This window comes from Oncorhynchus mykiss, chromosome 11, assembly GCF_057628025.1.
Source record: "Oncorhynchus mykiss isolate SJ-2025 chromosome 11, ASM5762802v1, whole genome shotgun sequence".
In the NCBI taxonomy this organism is placed as follows: domain Eukaryota; kingdom Metazoa; phylum Chordata; class Actinopteri; order Salmoniformes; family Salmonidae; genus Oncorhynchus; species Oncorhynchus mykiss.
In genome coordinates this window covers 84867211-84890000 of record NC_143032.1, presented here as the reverse complement: position 1 = coordinate 84890000, position 22790 = coordinate 84867211, and positions in this window count along the sequence as shown.

Genomic DNA, 22790 nt, shown 5'->3' with positions numbered 1-22790 from the left:
AGATAATTTATAGTTGACCAGATCTGATCAGCAAGTTCAATAAGCCCATTTATAGTTGAGCAGGGCTGATCAGAGAGTTCAATGAAGCCATTTATAGTTAATCATATAAGAGTGTTCAATAAGGCAATTTATATTTGAGCAGATCAGAGAGTTCAATAAGACCATTTATAGTTGAGCAGATCTGATCAGAGAGTTCAATAAGGCCATTTGTAGTTGAGCAGATCAGAGAGTTCCACCAGGCCAATTACGGTTGAGCAGATCAGAGAGTTCAACAAGGCCATTCATAATTAAGCAGATCAGATTTTTGGTGATAAACTACGTCAAACTGCAAATAAAATAGGTCTTATAACAGTAGACTGGCTCTTTCTATAAAGGCCCGTTAATAGTAATGATTGGTGGAATAACACATTGCCCTAGTAACGGAGCCATGTTTGCACGGCTCTCAGAGTGAGGCATCAGATCACCGGGCATACACAGCAATCTTCTGGCACAACAGAGACCCTGTTTTCAGACACCCTCTATTGAGGGACAACAACTTCTCAAAAAAAGTATAATGTTTGACAGACATGAACTGAGGTCCTGGTTGTTGTTGAACAGTTTCTGATGATAAAAAAAAAATATCTTAATCATAACCGAGTCTGTAAAGTACGATGGGTTTGGACCTGGCCGGTTACTCCCGGCAGGCATGTCAACACCGCAGAGAATTCTAAATATTTCTGACACAGTTCAGCCAATATCCCATGTTCATGGAGCAGAGCAGCCTGCAGTGAATCACTATTTTAGAGGGAGAAGTAACTATAGTAGCGGTGCATCCCAAATGGTTTCCTAATCCCTATATAGGGCAGTCCTAAGTATTGCACTATATAGGGATTGGGCCCTGGTCATAACTAGCGCGCCATATACAATAGGGATCTGGTCGAAAGTAGTACACTATGTAGGGTATAGGGTGCCATTTCAGACGCGTCTAGGATTACTGGCTCTCTCTCTCTGTCGAGCGTTGCCAGCGTTACAGTACTTTGTCGCCATGTGGACCAGCTGCTTGTTGACTTGTTACCGAGACCTGAAGAATAAGGACCCGCTGTGAGCTGACTAGAGCAGTAAACAGTGAGAACTAGCTTTGATTCCTTCAGTTTTCTCAATTCTTTTCCAGTTAAGACGCCATAAAGTGACAACGGTGGTCGTAAATCAAGATGTTTTCTTGAAAACTATATATTTTTTTATTATTATTATTTATTTATTTATTTTACACTGCCGTTTAACTCAATGTATTCATTACTGAAAGTAAGTCTTCTTGGCTATATCTGTCGTAAATACTTTGAGCATATTGAGACTGTGGAAGTGGCTGTCTTAACCGGTTGTCTATAAAGGATTCATGAGAGGGAATCGAGCAGGAAGCAGAGGGTCGATAGTGCGGCTACCAGAAACGGTGTAATTAATGTACGTCCATTATTTAGAAAGAGTGGCAGCTTGTAGTCAGTGAAACGGAGACCACTGGAATAGAGGCATGACGGTCATGGGTACAATCGCTGATTTTTACATATCCTGCTTCTTCGCCTCTTGACCTCTTGACCTCTTGACCTCTGATTCTGAACTATGTGGATATAAAGCCACATCTTCCACATTCTACTCTGATTAAGGTTAGGGTTTGACGTGTGGGACACTTTTACGTCGGAGAGAGAGAGAGAGAGAGAGATCTCCTGTGGTAGTGGACGGTCGTCTCTGATTGCTCTTTTGATCAACACAAATCCTTAGAATGTTGTCCCGAGTTTAGTACTCATTTCTGATTGGTCCATGTGCAACGCCGAATCCTAAGCTAGAACACATGCCCTCTTTTGGTAAACTTAGTGCCCATAAAACCACAGGGGGGACGCTAAATGAGCCGCGCTACAGAGCTGATGAGTTCCACACAGATGAGTGCTGAGTTGTCGTGGTTGGTGCACGCACTGTCGGAAAAAAAAAACTGAGATACTTGGGGCCCTGACTGTGTCTGCCCACTGTTTTCAGATCGATAGTGTTACCATGCAAACCTTCCTCTCTCTCTCCGTTGCTGAATGTCCTGTTCCGGAGTGGATGGAACCGCTGCCTGTTAGTTAGTCAGACTACAGGTGGGATACAGGATACATCAGACCAGGACCGACTGACTAAACAGTGGTGCAGATCTGTTTCCAGACGCATGAGGTTTGCATTTCAAAATGGCCTCCAGACTCTCCAGCACTCTGTTAATTATCCTGACGACCTCCACCTGGGAGTAATGATTAGCTAGAAACAATCCCGTGTTTACATCTACATGGGTAGTAAAGGGAAATGTTTGTATTTACAATTCAACCAGGTTGTTGCAGTGGGGGGGGGGGGGGGGGGGGGGGTGTTGAAGAGCCGTTGCCACACTGAGCTCAGTCAGACCATCGCTAATGGTTCTCCTTAGTTACGATACAACACCATGCGAGAGTTAGACAAGCGCTCTGGTATGAAACACAGGGATGCTTTCCACATCACCAGTTTTGTTGGTTCTGCATGTGTCATAATGGGTGTGTAGCATTGCAGTTGTTAGTTCTTAACGTTTCACATTAGCTCTGTAGCTAGATGGGGTGGACGCTGGCCCATCTGGCACCACTGCCAGGCTTTACCTCACCCATTTAGGTCAACAACAGATGTGGGAGAAATGCTTCTTCTGTACTTCCCCTTTTGAACATGGTCGGTCCATTTGGATGTCATAGAAATCTCCTCTGTTCTCTTAAAAGCTTTTTACACACATGCGTCCCCATAATCACCTCATCTCTCCTTTCTCAAATGGTAGTAATGTGGTCTGTCTTTAGAGAGCAGAGACAGTCTCTACTGGTAGTACTGTGGTCTGTCTTTAGAGAGCAGAGACAGTCTCTACTGGTAGTACTGTGGTCTGTCTTTAGAGAGCAGAGACAGTGTGGTCTGTCTTTAGAGAGCAGAGGCAGTCTCTACTGGTAGTACTGTGGTCTGTCTTTAGAGAGCAGAGGCAGTCTCTACTGGTAGTACTGTGGTCTGTCTTTAGAGAGCAGAGGCAATCTCTACTGGTAGTACTGTGGTCTGTCTTTAGAGAGCAGAGACAGTTTCAACAGAGATAGAGGGATGAAGGAGGGATGAAGGATGTATGAAGGGGTTATACAGTCAGACTAGCGGACAGCTACGGACAATAATGAAGGAACGGTTAGGGGACAGTGGTGGAAGTGAGCCAAATGGAGGGGGGGAGGGGGCGTTGAGACACCCTTGTTTCTAGGAAACCGTACACAAAATGAATCATGTGAACAGATATTTAGGAAGAGGTCATCATTTCATGGAGTCTGTGAAGGAAGAAACCACATGGAAAAAGTGGTAAGAAAGTTAGGTCCCTCAAAAATATTTTCAGCAAGTCAAATTATTGTTTTGTGTTAAGAGGTTTCATGATTCTTGTATGTAAACCAGGAATGGGCAACTACACAATTTCCATAAACATATAAATAAGTATATATCTATATATATCTACATATATCTATATAAATATATATAAGTATATATATAGTAAAGTATATATATATATACAGTAAAGTAAAGTATATATACAGTAAAGTAAAGTGTGTATATATATATATATATACATATATATAGTAACAGTCAAATGTTTGGACAAACCTACACAATCCACAATGCCTTCTTAAAAGTTCATTTGTGGAATTTCTTTCCTTATTAATGCGTTTGAGCCAATCAGTTGTGTTGTGACAAGGTAGGGGTTGTATACAGAAGACAGCCCTATTTGGTAAAAGACCAAGTCCATATTATGGCAAGAACAGGTCAAATAAGCAAAGAGAAGCAACAGTCCATCAAATCAAATCAAATGTATTTATGAAGCTCTTCTTATATCAGCTGATGTCTCAAAGTGCTGTACAGAAACCCAGCCTAAAACCCCAAACAGCAAGCAATGCAGGTGTAGAAGCACGATGGCTAGGAAAAACTCCCTAGAAAGGCCAAGGTTATGAGGGGTGGCCAGTCCTCTTCTGGCTGTGCCGGGTGGAGATTATAACAGAACATGGCCAAGATGTTCAAATGTTCATAGATGACCAGCAAGGTCAAATAATAATAATCACAGTAGTTGTCGAGGGTGCAACAGGTCAGCACCTCAGGAGTAAATGTCAGTTGGCTTTTCATAGCCGATCATTAAGAGTATCTCTACCGCTCCTGCTGTCTCTAGAGAGTTGAAAACAGCAGATCTGGGACAGGTAGCGCGTCCGGTGAACAGGTCAGGGTTCCATACCTGCAGGCAGAACAGTTGAAACTGGATCAGCAGCACGGCCAGGTGGTCTGGGGACAGCAAGGAGTCATCATGCCAGGTAGTCCTGAGGCATGGTCCTAGGTCTCAGGTCCTCCGAGAGAGAGAAAGAGAGAATTAGAGAGAGCATACATAAATTCACACAGGACACCTGATAAGACAGGAGAAATACTCCAGATATAACAGACTGACCCAAGCCCCCCGACACATAAACTACTGCAGCATAAATACTGGAGGCTGAGACAGGAGGGGTCGGGAGACAATTTTTTAAATTTATTTTTATTTCACCTTTATTTAACCAGGTAGGCTAGTTGAGAACAAGTTCAAATTTGCAACTGCGACCTGGCCAAGATAAAGCATAGCAGTGTGAACAGACAACACAGAGTTACACATGTAGTAAACAATTAACAAGTCAATAACACAGTAGAAAAAAAAGAGAGTCTATATACATTGTGTGCAAAAGGCATGAGGAGGTAGGCGAATAATTAAAATGTTGCAGGTTAACACTGGAGTGATAAATGATCAGATGGTTGGTGTGATATTGGTGTGCAAAAGAGCAGAAAAGTAAATAAATAAAAACAGTATGGGGATGAGGTAGGTAAAATTGGGTGGGCTATTTACATCGTGACCAGTGAACTGAGATAAGGCGGAGCTTTACCTAGCATGGACTTGTAGATGACCTGGAACCAGTGGGTCTGGCGACAAATATGTGGCGAGGGCCAGCCGACTAGAGCATACAGGTCACAGTGGTGGGTGGTATAAGGTGCTTTAGTAACAAAACGGATGGCACTGTGATAAACTGCATCCAGTTTGCTGAGTAGAGTGTTGGAAGCTATTTTGTAGATGACATTGCCGAAGTCGAGGATTGGTAGGATAGTCAGTTTTACGAGGGTAAGTTTGGCGGCTTTGCTGCGGAATAGAAAGCCGACTCTAGATTTTAATTTTAGATTGGAGATGTTTGATATGAGTCTGGAAGGAGAGTTTACAGTCTAGCCAGACACCTAGGTACTTATAGATGTCCACATATTCTAGGTCGGAACCATCCAGGGTGGTGATGCTAGTCGGGCGTGCGGGTGCAGGCAGCGAACGGTTGAAAAGCATGCATTTGGTTTTACTAGCGTTTAAGAGCAGTTGGAGGCCACGGAAGGAGTGTTGTATGGCATTGAAGCTCGTTTGGAGGTTAAATAGCACAGTGTCCAAGGACGGGCCGGAAGTATACAGAATGGTGTCGTCTGCGTAGAGGTGGATCAGGGAATCGCCCGCAGCAAGAGCAACATCCTTGATATATACAGAGAAAAGAGTCGGCCCGAGAATTGAATCCTGTGGCACCCCCATAGAGACTGCCAGAGGACCGGACGGCCCTCCGATTTGACACACTGAACTCTGTCTGCAAAGTAGTTGGTGAACCAGGCAAGGCAGTCATCAGAAAAACCGAGGCTACTGAGTCTGCCGATAAGAATATGGTGATTGATTGAGTCGAAAGCCTTGGCAAGGTCGATGAAGACGGCTGCACAGTACTGTCTCTTATCGATAGCGGATATGATATCGTTTAGTACCTTGAGCGTGGCTGAGGTGCACCCGTGACCGGCTCGGAAACCAGATTGCACAGCTGTGAAGGTACGGTGGGATTCGAGATGGTCAGTGACCTGTTTGTTGACTTGGCTTTCGAAGACCTTAGATAGGCAGGGCAGGATAGATATAGGTCTGTAACAGTTTGGGTCCATGGTGTCTCCCCCTTTGAAGAGGGGGATGACTGCGGCAGCTTTCCAATCCTTGGGGATCTCAGACGATATGAAAGAGAGGTTGAACAGGCTGGTAATAGTGGTTGCGACAATGGCGGCGGATAGTTTCAGAAATAGAGGGACCAGATTGTCAAGCCCAGCTGATTTGTACGGGTCCAGGTTTTGCAGTTCTTTCAGAACATCTGCTATCTGGATTTGGGTAAAGGAGAACCTGGAGAGGCTTGGGCGAGTAGCTGCGGGGGGGCGGAGCTGTTGGCCGAGGTTGGAGTAGCCAGGAGGAAGGCATGGCCAGCCGTTGAGAAATGCTTGTTGAAATATTCGATAATCATGTATTTATCGGTGGTGACCGTGTTACCTAGCCTCAGTGCAGTGGGCAGCTGGGAGGAGGCGCTCTTGTTCTCCATGGACTTCACAGTGTCCCAGAACTTTTTGGAGTTAGAGCTACAGGATGCAAATTTCTGCCTGAAGAAGCTGGCCTTGGCTTTCCTGACTGACTGCGTGTATTGGTTCCTGACTTCCCTGAACAGTTGCATATCGTGGGGACTATTCGATGCTATTGCAGTCCGCCACAGGATGTTTTTGTGCTGGTCGAGGGCAGTCAGGTCTGGAGTGAACCAAGGGCTATATCTGTTCTTAGTTCTGCATTTTTTGAACGGAGCATGCTTATCTAAAATGGTGAGGAAGTTACTTTTAAGGAATGACCAGGCATCCTCAACTGACGGGATGAGGTCAATGTCCTTCCAGGATACCCGGGCCAGGTCGATTAGAAAGGCCTGCTCACAGAGGTGTTTTAGGGAGCGTTTGGCAGTGATGAGGGGTGGTCTTTGACTGCGGATCCGTAGCGGATACAGGCAATGAGGCAGTGATCGCTGAGATCCTGGTTGAAGACAGCGGAGGTGTATTTGGAGGGCCAGTTGGTCAGGATGACATCTATGAGGGTGCCCTTGTTTACAGATTTAAGGTTGTACCTGGTGGGTTCCTTGATGATTTGTGTGAGATTGAGGGCATCTAGCTTAGATTGAAGGACTGCCGGGGTGTTAAGCATATCCCAGTTTAGGTCCCCTAACAGAACAAACTCTGAAGCTAGATGGGGGGCAATCAATTCACAAATGGTGTCCAGGGCACAGCTGGGAGCTGAGGGGGGTCGGGAGCAGGCGGCAACAGTGAGAGACTTATTTCTGGAGAGAGTAATTTTTAAAATTAGTAGTTCGAACTGTTTGGGTATGGACCTGGAAAGTATGACATTACTTTGCAGGCTATCTCTGCAGTAGACTGCAACTCCTCCCCCTTTGGCAGTTCTATCTTGGCGGAAAATGTTATAGTTGGGTATGGAAATCTCAGAATTTTTGGTGGCCTTCCTGAGCCAGGATTCAGACACGGCAAGTACATCAGGGTTAGCAGAGTGTGCTAAAGCAGTGAGTAAAACAAACTTAGGGAGGAGACTTCTGATGTTGACATGCATGAAACCAAGGCTTTTTCGATCACAGAAGTCAACAAATGAGGGTGCCTGGGGACAGGGCCTGGGTTTACCTCCACATCACCCGCGGAACAGAGGAGGAGTAGTATGAGGGTGCGGCTAAAGGCTATCAAAACTGGTCGTCTAGAGCGTTGGGGACAAAGAATAAAAGTAGCAGATTTCTGGGCATGGTAGAATATATTCAGGGCATAATGCGCAGACGGGTATGGTGGGGTGCGGGTACAGCGGAGGTAAGCCCAGGCACTGGGTGATGATAAGAGAGGTTGTATCTCTGGACATGCTGGTTGTAATGGGTGAGGTCACCGCATGTGTGGGAGGTGGGACAAAGGAGGTATCAGGGGAATGAAGAGTGGAACTAGGGGCTCCATTGTAAACTAAAACAATGATAACTAACCTGAACAACAGTATACAAGGCATATTGACATTTGAGAAAGACATACAGCGAGGTATACAGTAATCACAGGGGTTGATTGGGAGAGCTAGCTAAACCAGTAGGTGAGACAACAGCTAATCAGCTAGCACAACAACAGCAGGTAAAATGGCGTTGACTAGGCAGAGAGGGTCGGATTAACTACACACAGAGCCTGAGTGCGGCTGGGGCCGACAGATAAAACATAAACAAACAGAATGGAGTACCGTGATTAATGGACAGTCCAGCAGGCATCAGCTATGTAGCCAAGTGATCACAGTGTCCAGGGGGCAGCGGTGGATGGGACAGGGAAGCTAGACTGGCGAGTATTATCCAGGCTAAAAAAACTGGCTGGCTGTGCAGAAGGTATATGCCGCTAGCAGTGACTAACAATGACTAAATAGCTTGTAGCTAGTTAGCTGGTTGGCTTCTGGAGGTTCTTGAATGTGTTCTAAAAATTTAAAATAATAGCGATTCCATATCACATTGGGTGAGGCAGGTTACCAGAAGGTATATTCAAATTAAAAAAATCGAAAAGAGATTGAAAGTAAATGTGGGTCCAGTGAGTGGATGGGCTGGCTGGGGACGCGGCGATTCAGACAGTTAGCAGGCCTGTGCTAACAAGCTAACAGTTAGTAGGCCGGGGCTAAACAAGCTAGCTGTTAGCAGGCCGAATTAGCAAGCAAGCAGATAGCAAGGGCTAGAAAGTTAGCCTTTGGGGGACGTCGCGATGGGGGTTAAGTCTGTTTATGCCTCTTCATGCGGTGACATCGATAGACCGGTCGTGGGTCCGGATATTGTAGCCCAGGAGTATGCTTCGGTGGTAGCACAGGAGCTCTGGCCAGGCTAGCTTCAAGCTAAGTGGATGGAAACGCTAGCCAGGAGTAATCATCCGGGGTTGCGGTTAGCTAGTTAGCTAGTTGTGAAGATCCAGATGAAAAAGTTCAGTTTGCGGTGGGAATCCGGGGATAAAAATAATAGGTCCGTTATGCTCTGGTTAGAGTCGCGTTGTTCGAACTGGCAAGAGCTTTCCGAGCTAAAGGTTAGCTAATGACCGCTAGCAACGGTTTGCTGACTGATAGCTGGTAGTTAGCTGGCTAGCTTCAGTTGAGGGGTTCCGGAATCCGAAGTAAATATAAATACTTTAGAAAAAAAAGCAGATCCGCGCTACATTGGGTGAGGCGGTTTGCAGGAGAGTATTTAGATGTTGAGGTTTAGAAAAATGTTTTAAAAGATATGCGAAGAAAAATATGAAAAAATAAAAACAAATGTGGCCCCGTCCGACGATACCCCAGGACAGGGCCAAACAGGCAGGATATAACCTCACCCACTTTTCCAAAGCACAGCCCCCACACCACTAGAGGGATATCTTCAACCACCAACTTACCATCCTGAGAAAAGGCAGAGTATAGCCCATAAAGATCTCCACCACGGCACAACCTAAGGGGGGGCGCCAACCCAGACAGGAAGATCACTTCAGTGACACAACCCACTCAAGTGACGCACCCCTCCTAGGGACGGCATGGAAGAGCACCAGTAAGCCAGTGACTCAGCCCCTGTAATAGGGTTAGAGGCAGAGAATCCCAGTGGAGAGAGGGGAATCGGCCAGGTAGAGACAGCAAGGGCGGTTCGTTGCTCCAGAGCCTTTCCGTTCACCTTCACACTCCTGGGCCAGACTACACTCAATCATATGACCCACTGAAGAGATGAGTCTTCAGTAAAGACTTAAAAGGTTGAGACCGAGTCTGCGTCTCTCACATTGGTAGGCAAACCATTCCATAAAAATGGAGCTCTATAGGAGAAAGCCCTGCCTCCAGCTGTTTGCTTAGAAATTCTAGGGACAGTTAGGAGGCCTGCGTCTTGTGACCGTAGCGTACGTGTAGGTATGTACGGCAGGACCAAATAGGAAAGATAGGTAGGAGCAAACCCATGTAATGCTTTGTAGGTTAACAGTAAAACCTTGAAATCAGCCTTTGCTTTGACAGGAAGCCAGTGTAGGGAGACTAGCACTGGAGTAATATGATCACATTTTTTGGTTCTAGTCAGGATTCTAACAGCCGTATTTAGCACTAACTGAAGTTTATTTAGTGCTTTATCCAGGTAGCTGGAAAGTAGAGCATTGCAGTAGTCTAATCTAGAAGTGACAAAAGCATGGATACATTTTTCTGCATCATTTTTGGACAGAAAGTTTCTGATTTTTGCAATGTTACTTAGACCGAAAAAAGCTGTCCTTGAAACAGTCTTGATATGTTCGTCAAAAGCGAGATCAGGGTCCAGAGTAACGCCGAGGTCCTTCACAGTTTTATTTGAGACGAATGTACAACCAGATTAAGATTAATTGTCAGATTCAACAGAAGATCTAAGAGTCATAGAAGGTTCTCTGTGCTACAGCATAGCAAGCGGTAGCGGAGCACCAAGTCTGGAACCAACAGGACCCCTGAACAGCTTCTAACCCCCCAAGCCACTAATAGTTAGTTAAATAGTTAGCCAAATAGCTACCTGACCCTTTCATTGCATTGACCCTTTGTGCTCTAACTCTTTATGTCTCATCACATACGCTGCTGTTACTGTCTATTATCTATCCTTTACCCCTACCTACAGTATACTGCTGTTACTGTCTATTATCTATCCTTTACCCCTACCTACAGTATACTGCTGTTACTGTCTATTATCTATCCTTTACCCCTACCTACAGTATACTGCTGTTACTGTCTATTATCTATCCTTTACCCCTACCTACAGTATACTGCTGTTACTGTCTATTATCTATCCTTTACCCCTACCTACAGTATACTGCTGTTACTGTCTATTATCTATCCTTTACCCCTACCTACAGTATACTGCTGCTACTGTCTATTATCTATCCTTTACCCCTACCTACAGTATACTGCTGTTACTGTCTATTATCTATCCTTTATCCCTACCTACAGTATACTGCTGTTACTGTCTATTATCTATCCTTTACCCCTACCTACAGTATACTGCTGTTACTGTCTATTATCTATCCTTTACCCCTACCTACAGTATACTGCTGTTACTTTCTATTATCTATCCTTTAGCCCTACCTACAGTATACTGCTGTTACTGTCTATTATCTATCCTTTACCCCTACCTACAGTATACTGCTGTTACTGTCTATTATCTATCCTTTACCCCTACCTACAGTATACTGCTGTTACTGTCTATTATCTATCCTTTACCCCTACCTACAGTATACTGCTGTTACTGTCTATTATCTATCCTTTACCCCTACCTACAGTATACTGCTGTTACTGTCTATTATCTGTCCTTTACCCCTACCTACAGTATACTGCTGTTACTGTCTATTATTTATCCTTTACCCCTACCTACAGTATACTGCTGTTACTGTATATTATCTATCCTGTTGCCTAGATACTGTACCCCTACCTATATGTTCATGCCTACAAGTCTTTCTTTCTGCGTTGTTGGGAAAGTCCCGTAAGTAAGCGTTTCCCTGTTATTCTACACCTGTTGTTTACCAAACATTTCACTGTTAGTCTACACCTGTTGTTTACCAAGCATTTCCCTGTTAGTCTACACCTGTTGTTTACCAAGCATTTCCATTTTAGTCTACACCTGTTGTTTACCAAACATTTCCCTGTTAGTCTACACCTGTTGTTTACCAAGAATTTCACTGTTAGTCTACACCTGTTGTTTACCAAGCATGTGACATATACAATTGGATTTGATTTTGACATGGAGCTATTGTTGAGACGCATGTTGTTAGTGGCTCTTGGACCTGTTGTTGAGACGCATGTTGTTAGTGGCTCTTGGACCTGTTGTTGAGACGCATGTTGTTAGTGGCTCTTGGACCTGTTGTTGAGACGCATGTTGTTAGTGGCTCTTGGACCTGTTGTTGAGACGCATGTTGTTAGTGGCTCTTGGACCTGTTTGAGATGCATGTTGTTAGGTGCTCTTGGACCTGTTGTTGAGATGCATGTTGTTAGTGGCTCTTGGACCTGTTGTTGAGATGCATGTTGTTAGTGGCTCTTGGACCTGTTGTTGAGATGCATGTTGTTAGTGGCTCTTGGACCTGTTGTTGAGATGCATGTTGTTAGTGGCTCTTGGACCTGTTGTTGAGACGCATGTTGTTAGTGGCTCTTGGACCTGTTGTTGAGATGCATGTTGTTAGTGGCTCTTGGACCTGTTGTTGAGACGCATGTTGTTAGTGGCTCTTGGACCTGTTGTTGAGATGCATGTTGTTAGTGGCTCTTGGACCTGTTGTTGAGACGCATGTTGTTAGTGGCTCTTGGACCTGTTGTTGAGATGCATGTTGTTAGTGGCTCTTGGACCTGTTGTTGAGATGCATGTTGTTAGTGGCTCTTGGACCTGTTGTTGAGACGCATGTTGTTAGTGGCTCTTGGACCTGTTGTTGAGACGCATGTTGTTAGTGGCTCTTGGACCTGTTGTTGAGACGCATGTTGTTAGTGGCTCTTGGACCTGTTGTTGAGACGCATGTTGTTAGTGGCTCTTGGACCTGTTGTTGAGATGCATGTTGTTAGTGGCTCTTGGACCTGTTGTTGAGACGCTTGTTGTTAGTGGCTCTTGGACCTGTTGTTGAGATGCATGTTGTTAGTGGCTCTTGGACCTGTTGTTGAGACGCATGTTGTTAGTGGCTCTTGGACCTGTTTGAGACGCATGTTGTTAGTGGCTCTTGGACCTGTTTGAGATGCATGTTGTTAGTGGCTCTTGGACCTGTTTGAGATGCATGCTGTTAGTGGCTCTTGGACCTGTTTGAGACGCATGTTGTTAGTGGCTCTTGGACCTGTTGTTGAGACGCATGTTGTTAGTGGCTCTTGGACCTGTTGTTGAGACGCATGTTGTTAGTGGCTCTTGGACCTGTTGTTGAGATGCATGTTGTTAGTGGCTCTTGGACCTGTTGTTGAGACGCTTGTTGTTAGTGGCTCTTGGACCTGTTGTTGAGATGCATGTTGTTAGTGGCTCTTGGACCTGTTGTTGAGACGCATGTTGTTAGTGGCTCTTGGACCTGTTTGAGACGCATGTTGTTAGTGGCTCTTGGACCTGTTTGAGATGCATGTTGTTAGTGGCTCTTGGACCTGTTTGAGATGCATGCTGTTAGTGGCTCTTGGACCTGTTTGAGACGCATGTTGTTAGTGGCTCTTGGACCTGTTGTTGAGACGCATGTTGTTAGTGGCTCTTGGACCTGTTGTTGAGACGCATGTTGTTAGTGGCTCTTGGACCTGTTGTTGAGATGCATGTTGATAGTGGCTCTTGGACCTGTTGTTGAGACGCATGTTGTTAGTGGCTCTTGGACCTGTTGTTGAGATGCATGTTGTTAGTGGCTCTTGGACCTGTTTGAGATGCATGCTGTTAGTGGCTCTTGGACCTGTTTGAGATGCATGCTGTTAGTGGCTCTTGGACCTGTTTGAGACGCATGTTGTTAGTGGCTCTTGGACCTGTTTGAGACGCATGTTGTTAGTGGCTCTTGGACCTGTTTGAGACGCATGCTGTTAGTGGCTCTTGGAGCTATGCTTGGCATGCATGCTGTGCACTCAGATGACCTGGTGCATTCCATTATGTGGCGACTGGCTGGTGCGATTAGCTTTTGGTGTAGTTGGCGTTGTTGATTGGGTCTGTTTACAGGGGTACACAGGGGTCTTCCCTCCCCGGGACCCCCTACAGCTCTGACCCCGTTGATAATGTGGTAAACAAAGCCTTCCTTTCCCAGAAGCCTTCCCACTGCCTCATCTGAAAGCACTAATTGCATCATAAAAAGAGGGGATGTTTCTCTTTCTTTAACAACATCGATGGAATCCATGAAAAAAAGAACATTGAAATGCTGGAGAGCCTGAAGCCGCATTGTCCCAGGGCTTTGTTAGACATGACGGGGGACAGTTTAATAAATGCCGTGGAGATGGTGGGGCCGGGACTTGACATGCCGCAGCGCAGCCGACTGAACACTCTTCTGATCATTAGAGAAAGTTTTAAGACATCCTTTTACATGGCAGCCCGCTGGGACGTGGCAGCCCGCTGGGACGTGGCAGCCCGCTGGGACGCGGCAGCCCGCTGGGACACGGCAGCCCGCTGGGACGTGGCAGCCCGCTGGAACACGGCAGCCTTAAATCAAGCTGAGCATGTCAGCACTGGAGTCGAACAATCTTATAGGCATAAGCATTTCCAAATGACAAAACAAAGCTTACCCCTATAAAATTGATAGTGGATTATAGAATGGGTGTAGAGATGAGTAGACACAGGCCTACAGAGGATAAAGACAGTGGTAACCCAAATGAACAACACAATTACTAACTTAAACCTACTACTATAATGTACACAGCTGTTAGCTAACTTAAACCTACTACTATAATGTACACAGCTGTTAGCTAACTTAAACCTATAACTATAATGTACACAGTTGTTAGCTAACGTAAACCTATAACTATAATGTACACACTATAATGTAACTCCACCCTACTACTATAATGTAGTAGCTGTTAGCTAACTCCACCCTACTACTATAATGTAGTAGCTGTTAGCTGTTAGCTGTTAGCTAACTTCACCCTACTACTATAATGTAGTAGCTGTTAGCTAACTTCACCCTACTACTATAATCTAGTAGCTGTTAGCTGTTAGCTAACTTCACCCTACTACTATAATGTAGTAGCTGTTAGCTAACTTCACCCTACTACTATAATGTAGTAGCTGTTAGCTGTTAGCTAACTCCAACCCTACTACTATAATGTAGTAGCTGTTAGCTGTTAGTTAACTCCAACCCTACTACTATAATGTAGTAGCTGTTAGCTATCTTCACCCTACTACTATAATCTAGTAGCTGTTAGCTGTTAGCTAACTCCACCCTACTACTATAATGTAGTAGCAGTTAGCTAACTTCACCCTACTACTATAATGTAGTAGCTGTTAGCTGTTAGCTAACTCCAACCCTACTACTATAATGTAGTAGCTGTTAGCTGTTAGCTAACTCCAACCCTACTACTATAATGTAGTAGCTGTTAGCTGTTAGCTAACTCCAACCCTACTACTATAATGTAGTAGCTGTTAGCTGTTAGCTAACTCCAACCCTACTACTATAATGTAGTAGCTGTTAGCTGTTAGCTAACTCCAACCCTACTACTATAATGTAGTAGCTGTTAGCTGTTAGCTAACTCCACCCTACTACTATAATGTACACAGCTGGTCAGCCAACAAAGAACACAAATGACTCAATAAAACTGAAAGTAAAACTGAAAGATCACAGTCCTTGAGGATATTCTACTCCATTTGCATTAAAACCATGTCTGTGTGACACATTAAGTACCCTTTATAAACTGGTACTGAAAGAGTACTTCAATGTGAAATGTTACTGATAACCGTGCTCCCCCCCTTGACATTTCACCCCTCGTGTTGTTTCAGTGTTGTTGACATTAGCCGTGTGTCCGATCCACTCCATTGGAAACCCCCTGACGGGAGACATGGAGGTACCTGCTCGCCATCTCTCAACATGTCCCAACTCCTCAACCCTAATGCTATGAGGGGCATGCTGGTACTAACTCCACAGAATCCCTAGTCTAGTGGGAGAGAGAGAGAGAGAGAGGTACAGTCAACACCCGGCTTATCAGCACCTATCCACTCCCTCCAGCAGAAAGACACTGTCCATTAACCCAAGCTAAAAAAAAAATACTAAAAAAAGAGTTGTTTTATTTATTTTTTAAGTTCCCTGAACGTTTCGACGGAGGCTCCCAGGAATGTTTCCATGAAACCTCCTCTTGTTTGTTTTGCCAGTAAATGTTTGTGAATATAGAATATACCAGCGAAGGAAGAACATCATTAGCTGTCCTGTTTTAGATGGAAAGGAAACACATTTGCTGATGTGACGATTTCTCCCGAGTGTGACTGGGGGTTCAGGGTGCCGTCCATAATTGACACAGATGAGACATAATGCCAATGCGCCACTATTTAAAACGTTATGTAAAGAAAGTTGAATCACGAAGGCTAATCTTTTACTTTATCCAGTAAGCAGAATATAATTAATTCACTCTGTTTCCTATCTACAGGCATAGTGGGAATGTATGTATCATCATCATCATCATCATCATCATCACAGTGTGTTGTTTCTTCTCCTCTGTCCTATTAGCGACGTGCAGAATGTAATTAATCTCTTTAAATCAAATAAAATGTATTTATATAACCCTTCTTATACCAGCTGATGTCTCAAAGTGCTGTACCCCCCCCCCCCCCCCCTCCCAAAAAAACAGCAAGCTATGCAGGTGTAGAAGCGGTGGCTTTAGATTGTAACCTATGAGCATGGCACAATGATGATCCACATTCCTCACGCTTGCTATTCAACCAATGGGTACACAATTTCATTCTTCCCTTTTTCTCTCTCTCTCTCTCTCTCTCTCTCTCTCTCTCAACCCAATGGGTATAACTCTGTATATGTAAAACTTACCCATGTTCTCTCATGTTGCATGTTACAGCAAAGGTAGGGTCAAGTCATCTGAACTCCTTTCTCTTAAGTAGGGAGGGTTTCGATGCCCAGTATAGGTATAATAACCTTGAGGGCCAAGTCATCTGAACTCCTGTCTCTCAGTAGGGAGGGTTTCGATGCCCAGAATAGGCCTACCTGTCATCAGCATTTAGATCCGAGGATCATTCCTTGGAGACGAGGCATATCCCCCCCTAAAACTATTTAATAAAATGTCATATTGCATTCCGTCTTCGTCCTTCATTCGGGTTAAGCGTTAACTTTATTGGGGTCAGTACTTGCGAACATTAGAGACAGTTTAAATTTAAACAGCTGCTCCAGCCACAAAATTCGAATCAGACAATTAAATTAATTGATTAATCCATTTTTTAAAAATGATTAATTTACTTGCATGTGATAGAACGTTTACGTTTACCTGGTCCCACAGTAGTACATAAAAAACATTGTGTTCATTCGTACAGAATTAATGAGAGACTGTGTTGCAACCATCAGATAAACTGGTTTATCTTCTACACGTTTAACCCTATTCTAACTACACCAGATGACAGTGATTATTTCCTGGAACAAAAAAAAATTACCACATCAGCCTATCAAAGAGCTTAGACTTTATATGCACCAACCAATGGCATTTCTGTAAAAAAAAATAGGTCAACCCTGTCCACCAGAGAGATATTTTTACAAGGCACTGACGCATCCTTGACTATGCTACTAGCGGCTAGTGCTAATGCTAAAAACAAAACAAAAATTACGTTTTCGACCTTTCACAGCAATAAAGTGTCAGAGGGATTATTACACAACATGTAATGTTTATATTCGTACGTTGTAAAAAAATATATATATATATATATATATATATTAAAAGATGCTCGTGGTCTTGTCAAATAGCTGTAATTTACCCCTACTGCCATTACTAATTGGTGATGTGTTTCACTAAAGGCTGTAAATAAATCCAGAGACCGCAAAGTACGATGACTCTTGAGTTCTAAAACTCAGTCTAGGACAAAGGTTTTTTTTATTTGGGGGAGAAAACTTTTGGTCGTCAAGTGAAATAAGGCATAAAGTGACAAAGCAGACGATTATAGAAAAACATTTTTTTTAAAGCACGTTATACATGCTAGTATTGCCGACACATCTGTGTAATATAGACTCGTGTAGCAAACAATTTTTTTTAAGTTCGACTACGTCTGATTTGTCTGATGATAACTTTTTTTTGGGGGAGGGGGGGGAGTAAATTGACTGGATATTATTCACTGCAGTATTAATAACATTGAGCTAATGAATTATGGGCTAATATCCATGTGCTTCTAACGAGGCCTACACGTCTACAGCCTGTCTGTCGTTATGGTTTCACTGCCTCCAGATATTCCTCTTAAATCTTGTGGAGGTAAAGACAGAGTCCAATAGTTTGTCGGACACTTGCCACTGGACAAAAACTGGTTGAATCAACGTTGCTTTGTACGTAATTTCAACAAGAAAATACCATGTGATGATGTTGAATCAACGTGAGGGAATTTTGTATTATTTTTTGTTGTTGCATAAACTCCATCTAGGCTGTAGGCCGTTATTCCAGGTTAAAACAGAACAGGTCATTTTAGCGGCTGTTCCATTTAGCCTCCATCAATGCAGTTTACAGTCTATGGACAATAATTTTGTATTCAGCGTTCTATCACGTACAAGTTGTCACGCCCTGACCTTAGAGAGCCTTTTTATGTCCTCTATTTGGTTTAGGTCAGGGTGTGATTTGGGATGAGCATTCTATGTTTTGTATTTTCGTTGCGTTTGGCCGAGTGTATTTCCCAATCAGAGGCAGCTGTCTATCGTTGTCTCTGATTGGGAATCATACTTAGGTAGCCTGTTTATGTCCTCTGTTTGGTTTAGGCAGCTGTCTATCGTTGTCTCTGATTGGGAATCATACTTAGGTAGCCTGTTTATGTCCTCTGTTTGGTTTAGGCAGCTGTCTATCGTTGTCTCTGATTGGGAATCATACTTAGGTAGCCTGTTTATGTCCTCTGTTTGGTTTAGGTTGGTTTAGGCAGCTGTCTATCGTTGTCTCTGATTGGGAAAAATACTTAGGTAGCCTGTTTATGTCCTCTGTTTGGTTTAGGCAGCTGTCTATCGTTGTCTCTGATTGGGAATCATACTTAGGTAGCCTGTTTATGTCCTCTGTTTGGTTTAGGCAGCTGTCTATCGTTGTCTCTGATTGGGAATCATACTTAGGTAGCCTGTGTATGTCCTCTGTTTGGTTTAGGCAGCTGTCTATCGTTGTCTCTGATTGGGAAAAATACTTAGGTAGCCTGTTTATGTCCTCTGTTTGGTTTAGGCAGCTGTCTATCGTTGTCTCTGATTGGGAAAAATACTTAGGTAGCCTTTTTTTTCTCCCCCCCACCTATGTTGTGGTCTCTTGTCCTTGTATTGTTGCTATCGAGCCCTACGAGGCTGTGGCGTTTCGTTGGCTTGCTCTTTCTTGTTTTTTCCTGGTCCTTAAAGAATATGATTAATCTACCTCCCCCCCCCCCCCCCCCCCCCGCCCCCCCCTCCCCCCCCTCCCCACGCTGCATCTTGGTCCACTTCTTCAGACGAGCGGTACACAAGTAAAGTAAATCAACTATGTTTATTGGCTTTATTGGCCCCCCATCTAATCGCCTTCCTAAAACAATGTCGTTGAAGCACTTAGAAAATGTTAATCTTCAACTCTGTCTGGGCAAGCCATTCCTTGGGTTTTTTTTATTCAACCGACAAAACACATTTTTATTAAGATATTCCATGATTGTAATGATTAAACCGGAGGTGGACTCTGAACCCCCGGTAACCGATTAGAGCCGTCACTGTCTGAGAGTTTTATAAACAGGATTTAGCTGTGTTGCAAGGGATCATGCCACAACTTGAAAAACATTCATAATCTCGCTGGTCCCAATCTAAGCAAAGCCTGTGAGTACAAACACGGTACACAGGTGCACCCAACACCACCACAAAATAACATATTTCATATCCCAAGGTCAACTTGGCTCGATCGTTCTGCATTTTTATTTTGCCAACTCCTAATTTCTGACTTTTTAAAGTGGCAGTGTAAACCTTTGTGAGGTGTGGCCAGCCAGTAAAGGGCACTAGTTGCTGAAACATATATTTTATATGCAGCGTGTGGAGACCCGAGTTTGGCTTCAGCAGCATAGGAGACCACGTTGTATGACTGGTCGAACTCAGATGGTCTGACGGGTGCAGTTGTCAGCAAGACCTCAAGGGATATGAAGAAACGTCTAATTTCCTGGATTCATGAATCTCAAGTACTTGATATGCTTGTCGTTTGGCTCAGCTGGTAGAGCATGGCATGTGCAATGCCAGGGTTGTGGGTTTGATTCCCCATGAGGGAAGGGGAGATGGTTGGGGGTACCAGTATGAAAAAAGTACCAAAATATAAGTTGCTTTGCTAAATGCAAAGCAGCATGGGACAATGTGCTTCGCCACCTCTCTGAGTGTCAGGAACCACTTTAAACCTGTCAGGGAGACATTTCACAGTGATGAATCACCACAAGTAATGAGATGTTCCTTTTTTTTCTTTTTAGGCTGTCGAACCAAACAGCGGATGGCTTTTATTGCTCTGTTGCAATTGATCTGTTCTTCCATGTAATAGTCCTCCCTTTTGTGTCCGTGCGGAAGAGTTAGTATTCTGTCTCCTGAAGCCTTTTCAGCGTGTCCTTTTCAATATCGGGCTGTTCTAACTGGAGATGTGGTGTTTGTTTACCACATGTTGTTCTCCTCCTCCCCCCCCCCCCTTTCACAACCTCCTAGCCACTAGTCCATCAACTGTCCAATCAGGGAGCTTCCTTCATTAAAACAGCGAATGGAGATCTAGAGAAGTTGGCACTGGTAGGTTCTCCAAATAAAAAATTCATAATTTTAGTATCAGGTGAGGTTAAATCGACACGCATCCCTCGTGTCCCAAATCAGCCCTTGTATAAAAAAAAAAATGAGCGATCTCGGCCAGCTAGCTCATAGTCAACCTCCTCACCTTGTAATGCCTGGCAGGCTTGGAATGAAGAGAGGAATCAAAACCATACGTTTTGGAGTGGTCAGAGATTCCTCTGTGGTGAATGATGTCTATCAGCTTGTGGAAAGCATGGCTGTATCAGGGTGTCTTACTGTAAAGCATGGCTGTATCAGGGTGTCTTACTGTAAAGCACGGCTATATCAGGGTGTCTTACTGTAAAGCACGGCTGTATCAGGGTGTCTTACTGTAAAGCACGGTTGTATCAGAGTGTCTTACTGTAAAGCACGGCTGTATTAGGGTGTCTTACTGTAAAGCACGGCTGTATTAGGGTGTCTTACTGTAAAGCACGGCTGTATTAGGGTGTCTTACTGTAAAGCACGGCTGTATTAGGGTGTCTTACTGTAAAGCACGGCTGTATTAGGGTGTCTTATTGTAAAGCACGGCTGTACTAGGGTGTCTTATTGTAAAGCACGGCTGTATTAGGGTGTCTTACTGTAAAGCACGGCTGTATTAGGGAGTCTTACTGTAAAGCATGGCTGTATTAGGGTGTCTTACTGTAAAGCATGGCTGTATTAGGGTGTCTTATTGTAAAGCACGGCTGTACTAGGGTGTCTTATTGTAAAGCACGGCTGTATTAGGGAGTCTTACTGTAAAGCATGGCTCCTATTAGGGTGTCTTACTGTAAAGCATGGCTGTATTAGGGTGTCTTATTGTAAAGCATGGCTGTACTAGGGTGTCTTATTGTAAAGCATGGCTGTATTAGGGTGTCTTACTGTAAAGCACGGCTGTATCAGGGTGTCTTACTGTAAAGCATGGCTGTATCAGGGTGTCTTATTGTAAAGCACGGCTGTATTAGGGTGTCTTACTGTAAAGCATGGCTGTATTAGGGTGTCTTACTGTAAAGCATGGCTGTATTAGGGTGTCTTATTGTAAAGCATGGCTGTACTAGGGTGTCTTACTGTAAAGCATGGCTGTATTAGGGTGTCTTACTGTAAAGCACGGCTGTATCAAGGTGTCTTACTGTAAAGCATGGCTGTATCAGGGTGTCTTATTGTAAAGCACGGCTGTATTAGGGTGTCTTACTGTAAAGCATGGCTGTATTAGGGTGTCTTACTGTAAAGCACGGCTGTATCAGGGTGTATTACTGTAAAGCATGGCTGTATCAGGGTGTCTTATTGTAAAGCACGGCTGTACTAGGGTGTCTTATTGTAAAGCATGGCTGTATCAGGGTGTCTTACTGTAAAGCATGGCTGTATCAGGGTGTCTTACTGTAAAGCACGGCTGTACTAGGGTGTCTTATTGTAAAGCATGGCTGTATTAGGGTGTCTTACTGTAAAGCATGGCTGTACTAGGGTGTCTTACTGTAAAGCATGGCTGTATCAGGGTGTCTTACTGTAAAGCACGGCTGTATTAGGGTGTCTTACTGTAAAGCATGGCTGTACTAGGGTGTCTTACTGTAAAGCATGGCTGTATCAGGGTGTCTTACTGTAAAGCACGGCTGTACTAGGGTGTCTTATTGTATAGCATGGCTGTATTAGGGTGTCTTACTGTAAAGCACGGCTGTATTAGGATGTCTTATTGTAAAGCATGGCTGTATCAGGGTGTCTTACTGTAAAGCATGGCTGTATCAGGGTGTCTTACTGTAAAGCACGGCTGTACTAGGGTGTCTTATTGTAAAGCATGGCTGTATCAGGGTGTCTTACTGTAAAGCACGGCTGTATCAGGGTGTCTTACTGTAAAGCAAGGCTGTATCAGGGTGTCTTACTGTAAAGCACGGCTGTACTAGGGTGTCTTATTGTAAAGCATGGCTGTATCAGGGTGTCTTATTGTAAAGCATGGCTGTATTAGGGTGTCTTACTGTAAAGCATGGCTGTACTAGGGTGTCTTACTGTAAAGCATGGCTGTATCAGGGTGTCTTACTGTAAAGCACGGCTGTATTAGGGTGTCTTACTGTAAAGCATAGCTGTATTAGGGTGTCTTACTGTAAAGCATGGCTGTATTAGGGTGTCTTATTGTAAAGCATGGCTGTATTAGGGTGTCTTATTGTAAAGCACGGCTGTATTAGGGTGTCTTATTGTAAAGCATGGCTGTATTAGGGTGTCTTATTGTAAAGCGTGGGACCGGAAGATACCTGGTATCTATAGGATCCATCTCGTATGTATTCTGCAGACTACCTGTTTCGTAACAGAGAACTGCTTCTTATTAACAATGGAATTGAAATAAAATGCCCAAATATAATAAAGTTAAATAAATAAAAATAAAGTGCCCACTTTTGTCAAGTCACATAAGACAGCAGGATACTGATGGTTGAAACTATAAAAGAAACTCTTTTGGAGAAAATGATTTCCGTCACACTTAAATGTTTTTACATACTCCTGAGGCACGGAATTAATAGACGCGCAGGCGGAGGCAGGAAACTCCTTGAACTATGATGAAGGTAACC